A 22,344-nucleotide genomic window follows, 5' to 3' on the forward strand; every position below is an offset into this window, starting at 1 on the left:
GGGGATATTATTGGGAAACATGTAGTGCTCAGCTCAGTGACCCCTCACCCCTGTTGAAGAACATGTATCTGCAAACAGCGGACTGGTGGTTGATCTTGAAAGGGTGTCCACTCAACACGATCCTCTTCAGTACCACACGCTGGGGGTCACAGCTCAGTAGACTACCTGTACCCACCAGGTTCTGCATGCCTGGGGGAGACAATTGTATTTATTATTATTTATTAACTTTTATTTAATTAGGCAAGTCAGTTAAGAACCATTTTTTTTTACAATGCCGGCCTACCCCGGCCAAACTCAGACAACGCTGAGCAAATTGCGCACAGCCCTATGGGACTCCCAATCACGGCCGGATGTGATACAGCCTGGATTCGAACCAGGTACTACAGTGACACCTCTTGCACTGAGATGCAGTGTGTTAGACCACTGCATCACTCGGGAGCCCAGGAGAGATACAGGCTCAAACACAGGCAGAGATACTAATTCAGCTACACATCAGATACACAAACATTTATATGAACACAGAAGCAAAACATGGCGGTGTGTTCCTCTGGCCTTCCCCATCTTCAAACAGATAGACATACTAATTCAGCCAAACATCACTCTATCCATGCCCTTACCATCCTCCCTCTGTCTGAAGAGCAGTACCCCAGCGGTGGGGAATGTAATGGGGGCTTTTACAGAAAACACCGTGGGGGCGTCAGCTCGAAGGAAATGCTCCAGCTTGTGCTTGTCGGCTGGAGAGAGAGCCAATCACAGGTTAGATACAACACTGAGCCGAACACTGACTGTAGACATGGTTCCATCACTTGCTTTGTTAATGCTAAAGTGCTGAAAGCTAGCCAACTCACAATACTCCCCACAGTGTCAGCATATTTGCCATACTTTTTATTAAATAGATAATTTTGTTCAAGACATAAATGGTGCAGTTTAGCCAGGTCCCCTAACCTGATGTGTGCTGGGAGAAGATGGTGCAGGCCCTGAACCTCCTGAATCCACAGTGGAACACCAGCTCCTCTTGAGACTTGATAGGGTCTGTGTTGATGGAGTGTCTCCTCAACAGCATGTGCATCACTGACATCTGATCACAGAGGATAGAAAGAAACCAAGGGGTAAGGAACTGGAAGAATAGTTTCTGATGAACTATAGTGTTAATAAAACCAGAAGCTAGGGTTGTTAGAATTAGAACTTCTATCTATCTACATACAGTGCCTTCGGAAAGTATTCAGACCCATTGACTTTTTCCACATGTTATTAGACTCATCAGTCAACACACAACACCCTATAATGACAAAACAAAAACAGGATTTTAGAAATGTTAGCTAATTTTACAGGCCAAAGAGTTCAATCTTGGACTCATCAGACCAGAGAATCTTGTTTCTCATGGTCTGACAGTCTTTAGGTGACTTTTGGCAAACTCCAAGCGGGCTGTAACCATTTTACTGAGGAGTTGCTTAAGTCTGGCCACTCTACCATAAAGGCCTGATTGGTGGAGTGCTGCAGAGATGGTTGTCCTTCTGGAAGGTTCTCCCATCTCCACAGAGGAGTTCTAGAGCACTGTCAAAGTGACCATTGGGTTCTTAGTCACCTCCCTGACCAAGGCCTTTCTCCCCCGATTGCTCAGTTTGGACAGGCGGGCAGCTCTGGGAAGAGTCTGAGAAGAGTCACAGATCTTCCCCAGATCTGTGCCTCGACACAATCCTGTCTAGGAGCTCTACGGACAATTCCTTTGAATCATTCCAATCAATTGAATTGACCACAGGTGGACTCCAATCAAGTTGTAGAAAAAACAAGGATGATCAATGGAAACAGGATGCACCTGAGCTCAATTGAGTCTCATAGCAAAGGGTCTGAATACTTATGTAAATCATGTATTTCTGTTCTTTACTTTAAAAAAATGTGCAGAAATGTCTAAAAACCAGTTTTTTTTCTTTGTCATTATGGGCTATTGTGTGTAGAATGCTGATGATTTAAAAAAATATATATTTTTAGAATAAGGCTGTAACGTAACCAAATGTGGAAAAAGTCCAAGGGTCTGAATACTTTCCGAAGGCACTGTACACACGCACACAAATACACACACACACGTTCTCGTCGAACATCTCATTCTAAAATCATGGGTATTCATTTGGAGTTGGTCCCCCCTTTGCTGCTATAAAAGCATCCACTCTTCTGGGAAGGCTTTCCACTAGATGTTAAAACATTGCTGCAGGGACTTGCTTCCATTCAGCCACAAGAGCATTAGTGAGGTTGGGCACTGATGTTGGGAGATTAGGCCTGGCTCGCAGTCAGCATTCCAATTCATCCCAAAGGTGTTTGATGGGAATGAGGTCAGTGCTCTGTGCAGGCTAGTCAAGTTCTTCCACACCGCTCTCGACAAACCATTTCTGTATGGACCTCGCTTTGTGTACATGGGCATTGTCATGCTGGAACAGGAAAGGGCTTTCCCAAACTTTTGACACATAGTTGAACTCTCCAGATAGTTGAACTCTTCCACTCTCCAGAGTCCAATGGTGGTGAGCTTTACACCACTCTAGCTGACGCTTGGTATTGCTCATGGTGATCTTAGCCTTGTGTACGGCTGCTTGGCCATGGAAACCCATTTCATGAAGCTACCGATGAACAGCTATTGTACTGACGTTGCTTCCAGAGGCCGTTTGGAACTCAGTAGTGAGTGTTGCAACCGAAGACAGACGATTTTTAATACGTCCTTTAATACGTCAGCACTTGGTGGTCCTGTTCTGTGAGGTTGTGTGGCCTACCACTTTGCGGCTGAGCCGTTGTTGCTCCTTAAAGGCGTTTCCACTCCACAATAACAGCACTTACAGTTGACCGGGGAAACTCTAGCAGGGCAGAAATTAGACAAACTGACTTTTTGGAATTTTCTATGACGGTGTCATGTTGAAAGTCACTGAGCTCTTCAGTAAGGCCATTCTACTGCCTAATGTATAATGTTTGTCTATGGAGATAGCATGGCTGTGTGCTCGATATTATATACCTGTCAACAACGGGTGTGGCTGAAATAGCCACTAATTTGAAGGGCTGTCCACATACTTTTGTATATATAGTGCATATTTATAATATACAAATATATATATATTCAGAATTTCTTTTACTCTTCTGTAGTTTGTGTACACTTTTAGCAACATATTTTACAGCAGAAATGGGTTACAATTCTTAACTTTCAGATTAAAGACAGTCATTCAGGAGTATGCCAATAGTGTATACCTTCTGTTCATGTGGCAGTAAGGAGACCAGCACCAGAGGCCTGCCTGCCTGGACACTCTCCATCACTGTGGGGGGAACATCCACTACATGGAGGGTCACATACCAGCCCACCTAGAGAGCAGAGCAGGGTTAATGGATGGGGGGGCACAGAGAGGGGACAGGGTTGAAACAGGATGTCACACACACACACGGCAGACTCTTACCATGGCCCCCCCTTCCTCCTGAGCAGCCTCAGCTAGTATGCGGCGGCCTGTGCGCTCAAAGCTCTGAAACTGGAAGATGCGGGAGTAGTCTGCAGGCAGGTTTTCCACAGGGTTCCAGGGGGAAGAGCGGAAACTCTTCAGGCCCCTGTAACGCTGGAACCTGAGCACACAGGAAATTAGCAACGTCAACGTATAGCTAAATAATTACGCTGGGCCAGGACGTCCTGGAAAGTAAAGTTTGGGCGTTAACGGCTCGAAGGCATTGTCTACTACATATGACCAGATGTTTCAGACAAGTTTGGTACATTCCTCCCTCCTCAGACTTTCCCTTGAGTGTTGCTAAAGGAAATGTTACATCTTGGAGTGCTTTGACTCTTTGACCAGAGGCCAGGATCAAGTCACTGGCTGAAAATGAGCTGTTCATCAAGGTTATCACATTCTGCTTGACCATTTTTCCAAATGTAAATATAAACTCAACGTACAGGTAACCACCAAAATAAAGGAAACACTTGAGTAAATGAGGGACACAAAGTATATTGAAAGCAGGTACTTCCACACAGGTTTGGTTCCTGAGTTAATTAAGCAATTAACATCCCATCATGCTTAAGGTTATGTATAAAAATGCAGAAATTGCCATTATTTTGGCTACTACGGCTAGAAGAGATCTCAGGGGTCTCAAAAGAGCATAGGGGGTTTAAATGGTGTGTGTGTCTCAGTCACCAGATCTCAACCCAATCAAACACTTATAGGAGATTCTGGAGCCCCTGAGAATGTTTTCCACCACCATCAACAAAACATCAAATTATGGAATTTCTCGTGTGAGAATGGTGTCGCATTCCTCCAATAGAGTTCCAGACACTTAGAATATATGCCAAGGGGCACTGAAGCTGTTCTGGCTCATGGTGACCCAACGCCCTATTAAGACACTTTATGTTGGCGTTTCCTTTATTTTGTCAGTTACCTGTATGTGAGTCATGGGTGACTGTGGATGTTACATGTCTTTTTCATGGATCGTTTGAATGATTTTGCTTAGACGGCCCCGCTGTGTTGTAGCCTACATTAAGAGCAGAGGGTCTTGTACAGTACTGAAGGAAAAGGGGCCACTGTGTATTTGATAGACAATATCATTGTCATGCCCTTCTTAGCCGATTGGTCTAGAGGTGTGTCCACTTCATCTGGGAACATCTCATTGGCCCGAGCCTCCCGGTAGCGTTTTAACCCCTACCCTTCCTCTGCCTCATCCATGTGCTCATCATAGCGCTGGTCTGATCCACCCTTGTTTGATGTGGAATTCAGCTCCTCCTCCTCCTCCGAACCACCACCTGAGGCAGCATCTACTAGGGCTGGGAATTGTATTGCGATTCTCACAATTCTATATATATTGCGATTCTCACAATTCTATATGTATTGCGATTAGATACTGTGATTTTATTATCACTCGATGTTCCAAACATATTGCTCACTATATGTCTGCTGCAGAGGGACAAGAGACAGCCATGAGAAAACAAGTTTTGTTCAGACATTCAAATCAAATCAAATCAAATGTATTTATATAGCCCTTCGTACATCAGCTGATATCTCAAAGTGCTGTACAGAAACCCAGCCTAAAACCCCAAACAGCAAACATTGAAACAAAAGTGCTGAAAACAAAATTCGCTCCCTATTTAACAAGCTATGAAGGAAATATGCTGGAATTTTGGTGAAAGTACAGCCATCTGGCGCAAAAATAATATTGCGACATTGTCAATACAATATATTGTCAAAAATAATATCCCGATATGCAAATGTATCGATCCCCCCCATCACTAGTTTCTACTGTAGAGCTACTGTACATACATACTACATCATATACACCAGACCTTTTCCATATTTTGTTAGGTTACAGCCTTATTCTAAAATTGATAAAATTTGTTTTTCTTCAATCTACACACAATATCCCATAACGACAGAGCAAAAATAGGTTTAGAAATGTTTGTTAATTTATTACAAATTTTAAAAAATTAATATCACATTTATATAAGTCGTCAGACCCTTTCCTCAGTACTTTGTTGATGCATCTTTGACAGCGATTACAGCCTCCAATCTTCTTCGGTATGACGCTACAAGCTTGGCACACCTGTATTTGGGGAGTTTCTTCCATTCTTCTCTGCAGAGCCTCTCAAGCTCTGTCAGGTTGCTGCACAGCTATTTTCAGGTTTCTCCAGAGCTGTTCGGTCGGTCGGGTTCAAGTCCGGGCTCTGGCTGGGCCACTCAAGGACATTCAGACTTGTCCTGTAGCCACTCCTGCATTGTCTTGGCTGTATGCTTAGGGTCGTTGTCATGTTGGAATGTGAACCTTCGTCCCAGTCTAAGGTTCTGAGCGCTCTGGAGCAGGTTTTCATCAAGGATCTCTATGTATTTTGCTTTGTTCATCTTTGCCTCGATCCTGACTAATCTCCCAGTCCCTGCCGCTGAAAAATATCCCCACAACATGATGCTGCCACCACAATTCTTCACTGTAGGGATGGTGCCAGGTTTGCTCCAGATGTGACACTTAGCATTCAGGCCAAAGAGCTCAATCTTGGTTTCATCAGATAGGAGAATCTTGTTTCTCATGATCTGAAAGTCTTTAGTTGCCTTTTGGCAAACTCCAAGTGGGCTGTCATGTGCCTTTTACTGAGGAGTGGCTTCAGTCTGGTCACTCTACCATAAAGGCCTGATTGGTGGAGTGCTGCACAGATGCACCAAGACCCCCGTTTGGGAAGGGAAAGGGGATACCTAGCCAGTTGTACAACAGAATGCATTCAAATTAAATGTGTCTTCCGCATTTAACCCAACCCCTCAGAGAGGTGCGGGGGGCTACCTTAATCTCAGATTGGCCAGGCTGACAGCTCTAGGAAGAGTCTTGGTAGTTCCAAACTTCTTCCATTTAAGAATGATGGAAGCCATTGTGTTCTTGAGGACCTTTAATGCTGCAGAAATGTTTTGGTACCCTTCCCCAGATCTGTGCCTTGACACAATCCTGTCTCGGAGCTCTACGGACAATTTCTTCGACCTCATGGCTTGGTTTTTGCTCTGACATGCACTGTCAACTCCACGAGGAGACTGCCTGTTACGCGAATGCAGTAAGCCAAGGTAAGTTGCTAGCGAGCATTAAACGTATCTTATAAAAAACAATCAATCATAATCACTAGTTAACTACACATGGTCGATGATATTACTAGTTTATCTAGCGTGTCCTGTGTTGGATATAATCTATGTGGTGCGTATCATTGCTCCAATGTGTACCCAACCATGAACATCAATGCCTTTCTTAAAATCAATACACAGAAGTGTATATTTTTAAACCTGCATATTTAGCTAAAAGAAATCCAGGTGAAATTGTGTCACTTCTCTTGCGTTCATTGCACGCAGAGTCAGTGTATATGCAACAGTTTGGGCCGCCTAATTTGCCAGAATTTTACGTAATTATGACATAACATTGAAGGTTGTGCAATGTGACAGGAATATTTAGACTTATGGATGCCACCCATTAGATAAAATACAGAACGGTTCCGTAATTCACTGAAAGAATAAATGTCTTGTTTTCGAGATGATTTCCGGATTTGACCATATTAATGACCTAATGCTTGTATTTATGTGTGTTATTATGTTATAACTAAGTCTATGATTTTATAGAGCAGTCTGACTTAGCGGGGGTGGGCAGCAGCAGGCTCATAAGCATTCATTCAAACAGCACTTTCATGCGTTTTGCCAGCAGCTCTTTGTTGTGCATCAAGCATTGCGCCGTTTATGACTTCAAGCATATCAACTCCCGAGATTAGACTGGTGTAACCGATGTGAAATGGCTAGCTAGTTGGCTGGGTTCGCGCTAATAGCGTTTCAAATGTCACTCGCTCTGAGACTTGGAGTGTTTGTACCCCTTGTTCTGCATGGGTAACGCTGCTTCGAGGGTGGCTGTTGTCGTTGTGTTCCTGGTTCAAGCCCAGGGAGGAGTGAGGAGAGGGACAGAAGCTATACTGTCACACTGGCAATACTAAAGTGCCTATAAGAACATCCAATAGTCAAAGGTTAATGAAATACAAATGGTATAGAGAGAAATAGTCCTATAATTCCTATAATAACTACAACCTAAAACGTCTTACCTGGGAATATTGAAGACTCATGTTAAAAGGAACCACCAGCTTTCATATGTTCTCATGTTCTGGGCAAGGAACTTAAACGTTAGCTTTCTTACATAGCACATTTTGCACTTTTACTTTCATCTTCAACACTTTGTTTTTGCATTATTTAAACCAAGTTGAACATGTTTCATTATTTATTTGAGGCTAAATTGATTTTATTGATGTATTACATTAAGTTAAAATATGTGTTCATTCAGTATTGTTGTAATTGTCATTATTACAAATACATTTAAAAAAAAAATTGGTCCTCCAATAATCGGTATCGGCGTTGAAAAATCATAATCGGTCAACCTCTACTATTTATAAACCTAATGGTGTTGGCCCAAGGAAGTGTAAAAGTGGTTCTCACAGAAGTGGCATTAGAGTAAGCAAGAGATACATGGGGGGGGGATCCACACTGCATGGGGTCGATTCACAACCTTCAGAACAACTCCAGCTGTAATAATAATAATAATCATGATCATCCCCAGCACCCTTTCCTCCATTGTTAACATCTCCTAGATGTTAAATCCTGTCTAACCCCAACATCAAACACATTCTAATAACGATTAAAGAAAATAAATGGAGCTGAACCTTTTCTCCAAAGACGAATTTCCCCCTTTCTTTCAAGCAAGGCTGTTTAAATAAATGGCCGTCCCTCCCTTGGTCCAGACAGGAAGTTGTGTCCGCGGAGCAGGAAATCAGGTGGCTTCTCTCGGGACCCCTGCTCCAAACACTATTGTTGCCACGGTGAGCAGCCTGGCACTACAGCCCAGAGGCAGACACTGAGAAAACAAACAGTGGTGCTGCGCCGCAGACCAACCACTGGTTACATATACACTGTTTTGTTCCACCCCCAACCTCACACCGTCTGGACACCAATCACTGTCCTGTCTGAGCTGCTTCCCCCTGACGTCTTCCGCATCACCCCACATCAACTCAGACTGTAGGATCACCCTCTTCTCCTTACACCTTACACTGCTTACGCTTTCCTTTAGTGGTTTCACTATCGCAACAGGCAGAGGGTAAACAAACATGTAAACAAACACATACATAACTATTCTTCTGTGCAGACTTTTCAGTTTCCCAGGCTGTGGATTGTATTCACTACACACCACCTGAGAGTCAAGGTCCTCTTCATCTATGGATTCGTCCATCATCGCGTCATCATCCTCCTCATCGTCCGTGCTCACTTCATCCTCCTCACCATTCTCATCCTCCTCATCCACAATCCACGTGGCCTGGTAGTCTGATGCCCCCTTAGGCACCTTCATAGCACGCATGCTCTTTCTGACCTCTGAGGGGAGGACGAGGGGGGAAGGAGAACATTTATTAAAGAAGTTCATTACATTGTAAACCCTGAGACAATAATAAACTCAACATGAACCAGTTCAAAGTACCCATACAATGGATGCCAACAACAGCACTGCGACCATAGATCTAACATGTAATTCAACGTAACGACCCTCTATAACTCTGCCCTCTCTCTCCCTTTACCTTCAGCCTCCAGCAGTTCAGTATCAGTGGGCCAGGTCTGCTCTCCATCCACTCTCCCTGCGAGCTGGGTCTGCCTTCATCAGCACCCGCACTGACTCCATTTCATCAACACCACCATCCTGAAACACATAGAGATCACAGTTAGCACGTACTGCCAACAAGCAGAAGCAGCACTGATAAATGCCTTCACTATAGTTTGTCAATTATTAATTAAATCACTGTCAATTTTGTATGTAATGATATCAGCCCGTGATAAGCTGTGACCATCTTCGTAACATTGCAAAAATCAGAAATATTGTGCACAAAAATGCAGAATAGCTAAACAATGCCTTTGTCAATTCTAGATTAGACTAGTGCAATGATATACTCTCCTGCTAAACTGATAAATAAACTTCAGTTCGTGCTAAATACGGCTGCTAGAATCTTGACCTGAACCAAAAAATGGTATCATGTTACTCCAGTAATATTACTGACTTCCTGTTGAGGCTAATTTCAAGGTTTTACTGTTAACCTACAAAGCATTACATGGACTTGCTCCTACCCATCTCTCCGATTTGGTACATACCTACACGTACGCTACGGTCACAAGACGCAGGCCTCCTTATTGTCCCTAGAATTTCTAAGCAAACAGCTGGAGGCAGGGCTATAGAGGGCTATACTCAGCCTCGTCTGAGGGTAGTAAATTGGTGGTCTGTTGATATCCCTCTAGAGGTGTGGGGGCTGTGCTTTGGCAAAGTGTGTGGGGTTATATCCTGTCTGGTTGACCCTGTCCAGGGGTATCGTTGGACAGGGCCACAGTGTCCCCCGACCCCCGCGTCTCAGCCTCCAGTATCTATGCTGCAATAGTCGACAGTTGAAGTCGGAAGTTTACATACACCTTAGCCAAATACATCTAAACTCAGTTTTTCACAATTCCTGACATGTAATCCAAGTAAAAATTCCCTGTCTTAGGTCAGTTAGGATTACCACTTTATTTTTAGAATAATAGTAGAGAGAATGATTTATTACAGCTTTTATTTCTTTCATCACATTCCAGTGGGTCAGAAGTTTGGGTCAGAAGTTTACATACACTCAATTCGTATTTGGTAGCCTTGCCTTTAAATTGTTTAACTTGGGTCAAATGTTTTGGGTAGCCTTTGTCACGCCCTGACCATAGAGAGCTGTTTATTCTCTATGTTGGTTAGGTCGGGGTGTGACTAAGGCTGGGTTATTTAGGGGAATTGTATATCTATGTTGGCCTGGTATGGTTCCCAATCAGAGGCAGCTGTTTATCATTGTCTCTGATTGGGGATCATATTTAGGTAGCCATTTTCCCATTGTGCTTGGTGGGATCTTGTCTATGCATAGTTGCCTGTGAGCATTATTATAGCTTCACGTTTCGTTTGTTCGCTTTCTTGTTTTGTTCTTTGAAGGTTTCTATTCCAAAATAAAGGATGGAAACATATCACATATATGGCCAGGAGGAGCAGGTATCCTGGGCCTGGGAGGAGATAATGGCAGGAGACGAAAGCCTTCCATGGAAGCAGACGCAAGAGGTGAAGGAAGGACAACGACGACACCGGGGTTCGCGGCCACAACGGAAGGGAGCCTCAAAAAGTAAATTGGCGGGGGCACACGGAGTGGTCGGCGAAGCCGAGGGGCGAGTCTGAGAGCGAAGAAGAATATTGAAATAGACTGAGCGAGGAGTATTGTGAGATAGTTGAGGGGAGGGATGAGGTAGAGTGGATGGTTTGGTGTCTGGAGCGAGACAGTCGCCGTGAGGAGCGTGGGACCAGTCAGGCACCATGTTTTGCGGAGATACGCAATGTGCCTCCAGTACGCATCCACAGCCCGGTGCGTTCTGTGCCAGCTCCTCGCACTTGACGTGCGAAAGTGAGCTTCTAGCCAGGACGGGTTGTGCCGGCTCAGCGCTCCTGGTCTCCAGTACCCCTCCTCGGTCCAGGATATCCTGCGCCGGCTCTACGCACTGTGTTGCCAGTGCGCCTCCACAGCCCAGTACGTCCTGTGCCTCCTCCCCGCACTCGCCCTGAGGTGCGTGTCATCAGCCCGGTGCCACCTGTACCGGTCCCACGCATCAGGCCTCCAGTGTGCCTCCACAGTCCAGAGCTTCCGGCGACAGTTCCCAGTCCAGAGCTTCCGGCGACGTTTCACAGTCCGGAACCTCCTGAGACGGTCCACGGTCCGGAACCTCCTGAGACGGTCCGCAGTCCGGAACATCCAGCAACTGTCCTCCATCCAGAGCCTCCAGCGACAGTCTGCGGTCCAGAGTCCCCGGAGACGAACCGCGGTCCGGAGTCCCCGGCGACGATCCACGGTCTGGAGCCTCCAGCGACGATCCACGGTCCAGAGCCTCCGGTGACGATCTACGGTCCATTTCCTCCGATGACGTATCCATGAGCGGAGTGGGGACTTTGGCCCACACCGGAGCTGCCCCCGACGGTAGATGCCCACCCGGGCCCTCCCCTATTGAGTCAGGTTTTGCGGCCGGAGTCCGCACCTTTGGGGGAGGAGGGGGGTACTGTCACGCTCTGACCATAAAGAGCTGTTTATTCTCTATGTTGGTTAGGTCAGGTGTGATTAAGGTTGGGTTATCTAGGGGAATTGTATATCTATGTTGGCCTCGTATGGTTCCCAATCAGAGGCAGCTGTTTATCGTTGTCTCTGATTGGGGATTATATTTAGGTAGCCATTTCCCCATTGTGCTGGGTGGGATCTTGTCTATGCATAGTTGCCTGTGAGCATTATTATAGCTTCACGGTTCCTTTGTTCGCTTTGTTGTTTTGAAGTTTTCTATTCCAAAATAAAGGATGGAAACATACGACGCTGCATCTTGGTCTACTCCTAATGACGAACTTGACAGCCTTCCACAAGCTTCCCACAATAAGTTGAGTTAATTTTGGCCCATTCCTCCTGACAGAGCTGGTGTAACGGAGTCAGATTTGTAGGCCTCCTTGCTCGCACACTTTTTGAGTTTCCCACAAATTCTCTATAGGATTGAGGTCAGGGCTTTGTCCTTTGTTATCCTTAAGCCATTTTGCCACAACTTTGGAAGTATGCTTGGGGTCATTGTCCATTTGGAAGACCCATTTGCGACCAAGCTTTAACTTCGCGATTGATGTCTTTAGATGTTGCTTCAATATATCCACATCATTTTCCTCCCTCATGATGCCATCTATTTTGTGAAGTGAACCGGTCACTCCTGCAGCAAAGTACCCCCACAACATGATGCTGCCACCCCCGTGCTTCATGGTTGGGAGGGTGTTCTTTGGCTTGCAAGCCTCCCCTGTTTTCCTCCAAAATAACGATGGTCATTATGGCCAAACAGTTTTATTTTTGTTTCATCAGATCAGAGGACATTTCTCCAAAAAGTACGATCTTTGTCCCCGTGTGTAGTTTCAAACCGTAGTCTAGCTTTTTTTGGAGCAGTAGCTTCTTCCTTGCTGAGCGGCCTTTCAGCTTATACCGATATAGGACTAATTTTACTGTAGATATAGATACTTTGTACCTGTTTCCTTCCAGCATCTTCACAAGGTCCTTTGCTGTTGTTCTGGGATTGATTTGCACTTTTCACACCAAAGTACGTTCATCTCCAGGAGACAGAACGAGTCTCCTTCCTGAGCGGTATGATGGCTGCGTGGTCCCATGGTGTTTATACTGGCGTACTATTGTTTGTACAGATGAACGTGGTACCTTCAGGCGTTTGGAAATTGCTCCCAAGGATGAACCAGATTTGTGGAGGTCTAAAATTTGTTTTCTGAGGTCTTGGCTGATTTCTTTTGATTTTTCCCATGATGTCAAGCAAAGAGGCACTGAGTTTGAAGGTAGGCCTCCAATTGACTCCAATGATGTCAATTAACCTATCAAAAGATTCTAAAGCCATGACATCCTTTACTGGAATTTTCCAAGCTGTTTAAAGGCACAGTCAACTAAGTGTATGTAAACTTCTGACCCATTGGAATTGTGATATAGTGAAGTTATAAGTTAAATAATCTGTCTGTAAACATTTGTTGGAAAAATGACTTGTGTCATGCACAAAATAGATGTCCTAACCTACTTGCCAAAACTATAGTTTGTTAACAAGAAATTTGTGAAGTGGTTGAAAATCTAGTTTTAATGACTCCAACCTGGGTGTATGTAAACTTCCGACTTCACCTGTATGTGCCCGGGAGCTAGGGTCAGTCTATCCTATCTTTTGTCCTGTGTGAACTTAAATACGTTCCCTCTAATCCTACCATTTCTCTCCCCTCCCGGGGGAACTGAGCCCTAAGGGAGAGAGAGAGGGAGAAACTGACCCACCTGAATGCCTACGTCTCCTTCCTTCCCAGGCTTGGCAGGACGGGCGGTCATAGTTGAGGGGAAGGGGGTCTATGGGCGATTCGATGTGACTGAGCTGGAAGTCTCCAAACCCAGAGATGTGCACCAGCCTGTCCACCTGCAGAGGGCAGCCTCGGACATACCCAGACACACGCAGGGTCCCCAGGCCCGTGGGGGCTTCCCCTCTCCCTTTCTCAGAGCTGTTGGGGGTGTAGGGCCTGCTGGCCCAGGAGGCGAGGCCGACGGGAGCAGAAGCCCAACCTCCTCTGCCTCTGTGCTCCCAGGTGTCTGAAGTCAGTGTGGCGTCCTGGTCCAGAGGGAAGAGGCGCGCCCCAAGGAAGCAGATTTTGGATATCTTGGCTAGCGCCCGCCGTGAGTCGACAAGCTTCTTCACTGCCAGGTCTGAAACACCCTGACACAACAGAGCTGGGGGAGAGAGAAATGGGGGTTATATAGGATAGAGATGACAATGGATGCAGAGAAAAAAATCCATGGGGTAGTTGAGATTTGGAGTAAAGGAATCAGTATAATATCTACAGTATGTCATCTGCTAAACATTTATCTAATCTGCAAGGGGAGAGAACAAGTTGAAAAAAATCAAGCGCACTGTGAGCATCTTTTTTGGATAGCTTGAATGGAAGCTTACAATGGGCTGGTAGCCCCTGTGCAAAGAGTCCGAGGCAGTAGTCTCCATAACTGTCCCAGCCTTCTGTAGAGTCCAGCACAAACACCAGACTATCTGCTACCTTCACCACATCCAGTAGAGAGTGCATCAACCAGAGAGAGAAGGGAGAGAATAGAGTCAGAGATTATGTTATCGAATTAGTACTAGCGTCAGCATCGAATGAAGGCAGGTAGCCTAGTGGTTAAGAGTGTTAGGCCAGCAACCGAAAGGTAGCTGGTTCGAATCCCCGAGTAGACTACGTGAAATATCTGTCGATGTGCCCTTGAGCAAGGCACTTAACCCTAATTGCTCCTGTAAAGGAGTCATCATGCTTCAGTTTGGCTGGTGCCTAGCCAAACCCGTCTAGCCGAACCGAATGAGTGTGCTTGCATACTCCCTTAGAAAACCCCTGCTTAAAAAATGTAAATATAATGACAATAGTACTGTTTGTCCATTTTGAGACAACATAGCAAGTGTACACTTCCTCAAAATAGTCAGAATTGATCTAAGATATCTCAAGAAATCTATCATTAAATTATGTTTTTGCAAAGATCTAATTTAGCATCTAACTAAGATGTTTGGTGCAGTATTTCTCAATGAAAAAAATGTACATCTAAGTGAGTTGTCTCTCGTTATAGAAGAATCTCTACTGTTGACCAATCACCAACGAAGGAGCGTAGACTTCGGCTCCGAACTTCAGCTTGCCCCCAGAAAATGCACCACCCCCCAATTCCAAAACGAACATAAACATCATCATAATATATGCACAAATACTTCTAAACTGTTTCGGATGGGAAGAATGCGGATGCCTTAAGTCGCTCTGTATAAGAGCGTCCCCTAAATGAATAAAATATAAAATGTAAATGAATGACTCAGAATTCCCCTTATAATTGTTGAGTACATCCAGACATGGATTACACTTTCATTTACGTAAACTATAGTCAGTATCTATATAACTTTAGTTTCGACAACATAAACACATTGTTGTAGCCAAGTTGGTGAGCTACCTGGGTCTGGGTGGAGGAAGGTGAACCTCTGTTTGAAGCGGGCCATGACCAGGCTAAAGCTGTCACTGACCTCATACACACTGTTCTCCTCACTCACCAGCCAGCCAGCCTCCTCACACCACAGCAGCCTGGTCACAGCCTCAGCATCTACACCTGCATGGAGGGCCACCACAGCCACCAGGTGGGGGACCATCCCTGCTGCCCAGATGACATTTCTCTGCCAGGACCTGGACAGGACAGACACGTAGCATTTAAGGTAGACTCAGCAATGTACGAAGTAAAAGCAATATTGTGCTGATTTCCACAACAACTAGAGTGTATTGATGCTGAACTTCTCCTCTGTTATGGTGCCATATCTACCACATTGTAGCATATACTCTGTGTGACTACAAAGTCTTGCATCGTGTCGTGATCTCAATATGTGCGGTGCTGATTGTTGCAATGTCATAAAGCTGACTCTACTTTTAACTTGCCTGATTTATACCGCTGTGGTTCCAAAGTGACATTGTGTCAAATGCATCTTACCAGGTCCTTCTTATTTTGCCGCAGCTGGTTGGCTTTGTGTCGTTTGTCCAGCTTTCTCGCAGTCATCGACGTCATCGACTGTTGGAGATGACATCATTCAAAGGTGAATGACAGATCAGATGGAAACAAATGAAAGAGTTACCAACATGTGCACTAGCAGATAGACAATTACAGTTGATGTAAGGGTAATGGACTAAACGCCTCTCCATGGTGAAGGAGGTTTCCACCAAAGGTGTGGAGCAGAAACCTGGCTTTTTTTGGAATCTAGCTCCTACTACATGGACTTGCCCAAGGTCAATACTTCAAAAATGTAAATTATGAAACGCCTACCATGTACCCATGTTCGTCCTCTGTAGTTGCGTGCCTTTCATTGTTTGCTGAAATCTATACATTTTCAATAAGCATTCATCAAATACAACCACTGTTTGCTCATTGCTGTTGCTCCCGAGTGGCGTAGCGGTCTAAGCCACTGCATCTCAGTGCAAGAGGTGTCACCTACAGTCCCTGGTTTGAATCCAGGCTGTAGCACATCCGGCAAAACCCAGACAACTCTGGGCCAATTGTGCGCCGCCCTATGGTACTCCCAATCACAGCCGGATGTGATGCAGCCTGGATTTGAGTAAGTATGCAGTGAGTATGCAGTGCCGACCCGTCATTCAGGGCAGGGGGGGGGTTCGTTGTTATTTTGTCATTAATACATGTCAAATATCAGTTTGCAAACAATGTAAAAAAAAATATATATATATATACACAGTACCAGTCAAAAGTTTGGACACACCTACTCATCATTCAATGTTTTTTCTTTATTTTTTACTATTTTCTACATTGTAGATGTCACGACTTCCGCCGAAGTCGGCTCCTCTCCTTGTTCGGGCAGCATTCGGCGGTCGACGTCGCCAGCTTTCTAGGCATTGCCGCTCCATTTTTCCATTGTTCCATTTGTTTTGTCTTGTTCCCTGCACACCTGGTTTTCATTCCCTAATCACACTGCATGTATTTATTCCTCTGTTCCCCTCTATGTCTTTGTGTGAAATTGTTTTTGTTACATGTTTGTGTGTACGCGCCAGGCTGGGTGTCATGTTCTGTCCATCGTTCGTATGTGTTTTCCTTGTTTTAGTGTTGGTCAGGATGTGAGCTGGGTGGGCATTCTATGTTGTGTGTCTGGTTTGTCTATTTCTATGTTTGGCCTGATATGGTTCTCAATCAGAGGCAGGTGTTAGTCATTGTCTCTGATTGGGAACCATATTTAGGTAGCCTGTTTTGTGTTGGGTTTTGTGGGTGATTGTTCCTGTCTCTGTGTTTGCACCAGTGGGGACTGTTTAGGTTTTCATTTTTCTTGTTTTGTGTAGTCTGCTCATGTATAGTCGTCTTTATTAAAAACATGAATAACCACCACGCTGCATTTTGGTCCGCCTCTCTTTCACCAAAAGAAAACCCTTACACTGGGTTTTTTCCTGTTATTCCGTGGCTTTTCACGAGGGATGTTTATTGTACAACATTTGCTAAATTTTTGTGACAGTTTCGCGCATAGCACTTTTACCTTTGGCTGCAGGTTTTGACGCAGTGGCGTCTGTCTGTTTTATTGCCTCTGCAATAAATAAATAATAAAGTGTGCTCCTGTTCACAACTCTGCTCTCCTGCACCTGACTTCTCCCCCAGTAGCGTACAGTGTGACAGTAGAATAGTCACCAACTTGTCTAAATTGTCCACTCCTCCTTTTGTGGCATTGTAATCCATTATGATTTCTGGTTTTTGATGTTCCTGGCCACAGATTCTCCCATCCCTATGCAGCGTACTCATGAGTACCACATTTTTGCCTTTCTTTGGCACGTAGAACACTAGGGATGTGTCAGCTGTGAACACAAACTTAGAGGAATTGATAGGCCTGTTACGTGTATTCAACAGCTAAGATGGGAGCTTTGGCTTGGTTTTTCGTACTGTTCCTATCATCAGCTTCCTCTTGAGGAGCTGCTGTCCCAGCTTGTGCGAAGTAAAAAAAATATTTTTATTTTATTTCACCTTTATTTAACCAGGTAGGCTAGTTGAGAACAAGTTCTCATTTGCAACTGCGACCTGGCCAAGATAAAGCATAGCAGTGTGAACAGACAACACAGAGTTACACATGGAGTAAACAATTAGCAAGTCAATAACACAGTAGAAAAAATGGGCAGTCAATATACAATGTGTGCAAAAGGCATGAGGAGGTAGGCGAATAATACCATTTTGCAGATTAACACTGGAGTGATAAATGATCAGATGGTCATGTACAGGTAGAGATATTGGTGTGCAAAAGAGCAGAAAAGTAAATAAATAAAAACAGTATAAAAACAGTATGGGAATGAGGTAGGTGAAAATGGGTGAGCTATTTACCTATAGACTATGTACAGCTGCAGCGATCGGTTAGCTGCTCGGATAGCTGAAGTTTGAAGTTGGTGAGGGAGATAAAAGTCTCCAACTTCAGCGATTTTTGCAATTCGTTCCAGTCACAGGCAGCAGAGTACTGGAACGAAAGGCGGCCAAATGAGGTGTTGGCTTTAGGGATGATCAGTGAGATACACCTGCTGGAGCGCGTGCTACGGATGGGTGTTGCCATCGTGACCAGTGAACTGAGATAAGGCGGAGCTTTACCTAGCATGGACTTGTAGATGACCTGGAGCCAGTGGGTCTGGCGACGAATATGTAGTGAGGGCCAGCCGACTAGAGCATACAAGTCGCAGTGGTGGGTGGTATAAGGTGCTTTAGTGACAAAACGGATGGCACTGTGATAGACTACATCCAGTTTGCTGAGTAGAGTGTTGGAAGCCATTTTGTAGATGACATCGCCGAAGTCGAGGATCGGTAGGATAGTCAGTTTTACTAGGGTAAGCTTGGCAGCGTGAGTGAAGGAGGCTTTGTTGCGGAATAGAAAGCCGACTCTTGATTTGATTTTTGATTGGAGATGTTTGATGTGAGTCTGGAAGGAGAGTTTGCAGTCTAGCCAGACACCTAGGTACTTATAGATGTCCACATATTCAAGGTCGGAACCATCCAGGGTGGTGATGCTAGTCGGGCATGCGGGTGCAGGCAGCGATCGGTTGAAAAGCATGCATTTGGTTTTACTCGCGTTTAAGAGCAGTTGGAGGCCACGGAAGGAGTGCTGTATGGCATTGAAGCTCGTTTGGAGGTTTGATAGCACAGTGTCCAATGACGGGCCGAAAGTATATAGAATGGTGTCGTCTGCGTAGAGGTGGATCAGGGAATCGCCCGCAGCAAGAGCAACATCATTGATATATACAGAGAAAAGAGTCGGCCCGAGAATTGAACCCTGTGGCACCCCCATAGAGACTGCCAGAGGACCGGACAGCATGCCCTCCGATTTGAAATAACTGAACTCTGTCTGCAAAGTAATTGGTGAACCAGGCAAGGCAGTCATCCGAAAAACCGAGGCTGTTGAGTCTGCCGATAAGAATATGGTGATTGACAGAGTCGAAAGCCTTGGCGAGGTCGATGAAGACGGCTGCACAGTACTGTCTTTTATCGATGGCGGTTATGATATCGTTTAGTACCTTGAGTGTGGCTGAGGTGCACCCGTGACCGGCTCGGAAACCAGATTGCACAGCGGAGAAGGTACGGTGGGATTCGAGATGGTCAGTGACCTGTTTGTTGACTTGGCTTTCGAAGACCTTAGATAGGCAGGGCAGGATGGATATAGGTCTATAGCAGTTTGGGTCCAGGGTGTCTCCCCCTTTGAAGAGGGGGATGACTGCGGCAGCTTTCCAATCCTTGGGGATCTCAGACGATATGAAAGAGAGGTTGAACAGGCTGGTAATAGGGGTTGCGACAATGGCGGCAGATAGTTTCAGAAATGGCGGGTCCAGATTGTCAAGCCCAGCTGATTTGTACGGGTCCAGGTTTTGCAGCTCTTTCAGAACATCTGCTATCTGGATTTGGGTAAAGGAGAACTTGGAGAGGCTTGGGTGAGGAACTACGGGGGGAGCGGAGCTGTTGGCTGAGGTTGGAGTAGCCAGGCGGAAGGCATGGCCAGCCGTTGAGAAGTGCTTATTGAAGTTTTCGATAATCATGGATTTATCGGTGGAGACCGTGTTTCCTAGCCTCAGTGCAGTGGGCAGCTGGGAGGAGGTGCTCTTGTTCTCCATGGACTTCACAGTGTCCCAGAACTTTTTGGAGTTGGAGCTACAGGATGCAAACTTCTGCCTGAAGAAGCTGGCCTTAGCTTTCCTGACTGACTGCGTGTATTGGTTCCTGACTTCCCTGAACAGTTGCATATCACAGGGGCTATTCGATGCTATTGCAGTCCGCCACAGGATGTTTTTGTGCTGGTCGAGGGCACCAGCACCTTTTATCCCATGTGATGTTGTGGCCTCAGAGTCCCTGTGTCAAGTCCAGGACAACCCAGATCCCTTGGTTTTTCTCAGGGCCTCCTCTATATGGCTTCTCTGTATACACTTGCAAGTTCCACCCATATGATGAAGCAGCATCACAGCAGCCCAGATCATGATTCCATATTTTGCGGGTTTAGACGGTATGTACTGCCTGAAGGGGCAGCAGCCCCTAAATGGCATAAGCTGTTCATCAACAGTAACGTTGGGCCCAGGTGTCACGTCCTGACCTTAGTTCCTTTTTTAGGTCTCTGTTTTAGTTTGGTCAGGGTGTGAGTTGGGGTGGACATTCTATGTTTTGTGTTCTATGTTTTCCATTTCTATGTATTTGGCCTGGTATGGTTCCCAATCAGAGGCAGCTGGGAATCGTTGTCTCTGATTGAGAACCATACTTAGGCAGCCTGTTTTTCCCACTTGAGTTGTGGGTAGTTATTTCCTCTTTAGTGTTTTGTGTGTTTTGTTCACTCGCTGTTGTTTTGTTATTCAGTGTTCAGTTGATTTATTAAATATTAACATGGACACATACCACGCTGCGCATTGGTCCGATCTTGACCACTCTTCCTCAGATGACGAGGAGAACCGTTACACCAGGGTTGTAAAACAGGGGAAGGCGGACCACTCACTTGTCCCACACTGACCTGATTGCAGCGAGCTTGTCTCTCTGCAGCCAGGCTGGTCTGGTGTCTCAGTTATCAAAGCAGATAATCCTGGAAATAATGTGGAAATTTTCCAGAGACATTGTTGGACGGAAAAGTTATCTGCCAGTTTCTTCATCCCACAGGGATTCTGTTGATTCCCCATTGGATCTGAACACCAGCAAGGATAAGAACTCCAAAGTATGCATGCAAATGAGTTTGGTCCATCTCCTTCCATCTCTCTCTCCAAAATCACACCTTCCCTCCAAATTAGTGAAGTCCAGAATGATTTTATGGATGGTGTCTGGGATGAACAGTTCAAAAGAAGACATGAGGAACCGCCATCCTCATCTGCCCTGGTTGCATCCTTATCACATTGGCAGCCATGCGGGGTGGCTCATTCCTTGGGCAAGAAGACCATTTAATTTCAGAATTCTTTGATGTCCACATTTCTTCTCCTGCAGGCTGTTGATGAGCTGGTTGCCAACGGGTTGGTCCTAGGCTGGCTGCTGACGGGCTGACTGAGGGTCAATCTCATCCTCTTCTTCCAACTCACTGTCAGACTCCGAATTGACAGAGACATGATCCTCATATTCAGAAAATTCTTCATCTTCCAAAGTGGAAGATGCTCCTTCCACACTAGCTCACACCAGCTGTCTCTGCAAAAATGATTTGTTAGGCCCTCTGAGGAGAGATTACTTTTGCCATACTGATTGATTGTGGTAAGGAGCCACACATGCAAAGCTATATATTTGTTGTGCTACTCCCCCAATTTGCACCTGGCTGGTATAGAGTGTGGGAAAATACTGAATTTTGTACAATGTATCAAAATAATGTACTGTAATAACATTGTGCAGGTTCCCACAAGACATTGTGTGGTTTCACACACTACAAAGGGTAAAGTGTGTGAGAAAAGCAGGAGACAGGTTATTGGTGATATGTTGAAACAGCAGGCCCAGGGAGGAAGAAGACAGAGTGAAGGCACATAGCAAACCTTACTTACTGTTTTTCACCCACTTGTATTACCCTCAGGTCCACATATGTAATATACATTTAGTAGGGAGTGCACAGCACTCAATGAAAATGTGTTATTGTACATGTTCTTCGCAGAAAATTACCAAAGGCCAACGAGTCTCAGATTGAAAACATTATTTATTGTGTCATTTTTCTTCTCCAATTTTAGTAAACATTGAAAATGGGTCCCACAGACCGGAACACAACAAGGGTTAAGCAAGTCAGCCATTTCAGCTGTTTTTTTAAAGGAAGTCAATTCGGCTAAATGAACTGTTTTGCTGCCAGACAAGGCTCTGTTGTTAGCCTGGTGCGGCAGTGGTAAGATGTTGGGACAGTACGCCCTAACAGTATGTGGGCACCGTTTGTCACCGTCATAGCGCAATTATTATTGTCATTATTTCACCTTTATTTAACCAGGTAGGCCAGTTGAGAACAAGTTCTCATTTACAATTGTGACCTGGCCAAGATAAAGCAGTGCGACAAAAACAACAACACAGAGTTACACAGAAACAAACGTACGGTCAAAAACACAATAGAAAAAAACTGTACAGTGTGTGCAAATGTAGAAGAGTAGGGAGGTAGGCAATAAATAGGCCATAGAGGCTAAATAATTACAATTTAGCATTATCACTGGAGGGATAGATGTACAATTAATGTATAATTTAGTGTTGTGCCTTTGCTGTCATGTATCCCCAAAACGTTTTTTTGTGTTTGCCCCACCATGCTAAAATCGCCCACT

The 22,344-nt window shown here is 45.1% G+C and overlaps 1 pseudogene; it reads right to left on the minus strand.

The window, feature by feature from the left end:
• On the minus strand, positions 1 to 15,279 carry LOC118371695 (pre-rRNA-processing protein TSR1 homolog; annotated as a pseudogene).
• Positions 15,280 to 22,344: the final 7,065 nt, after the last annotated feature.

Source organism: Oncorhynchus keta, chromosome 18 (assembly GCF_023373465.1).
Source record: "Oncorhynchus keta strain PuntledgeMale-10-30-2019 chromosome 18, Oket_V2, whole genome shotgun sequence".
Lineage (NCBI taxonomy): Eukaryota > Metazoa > Chordata > Actinopteri > Salmoniformes > Salmonidae > Oncorhynchus > Oncorhynchus keta.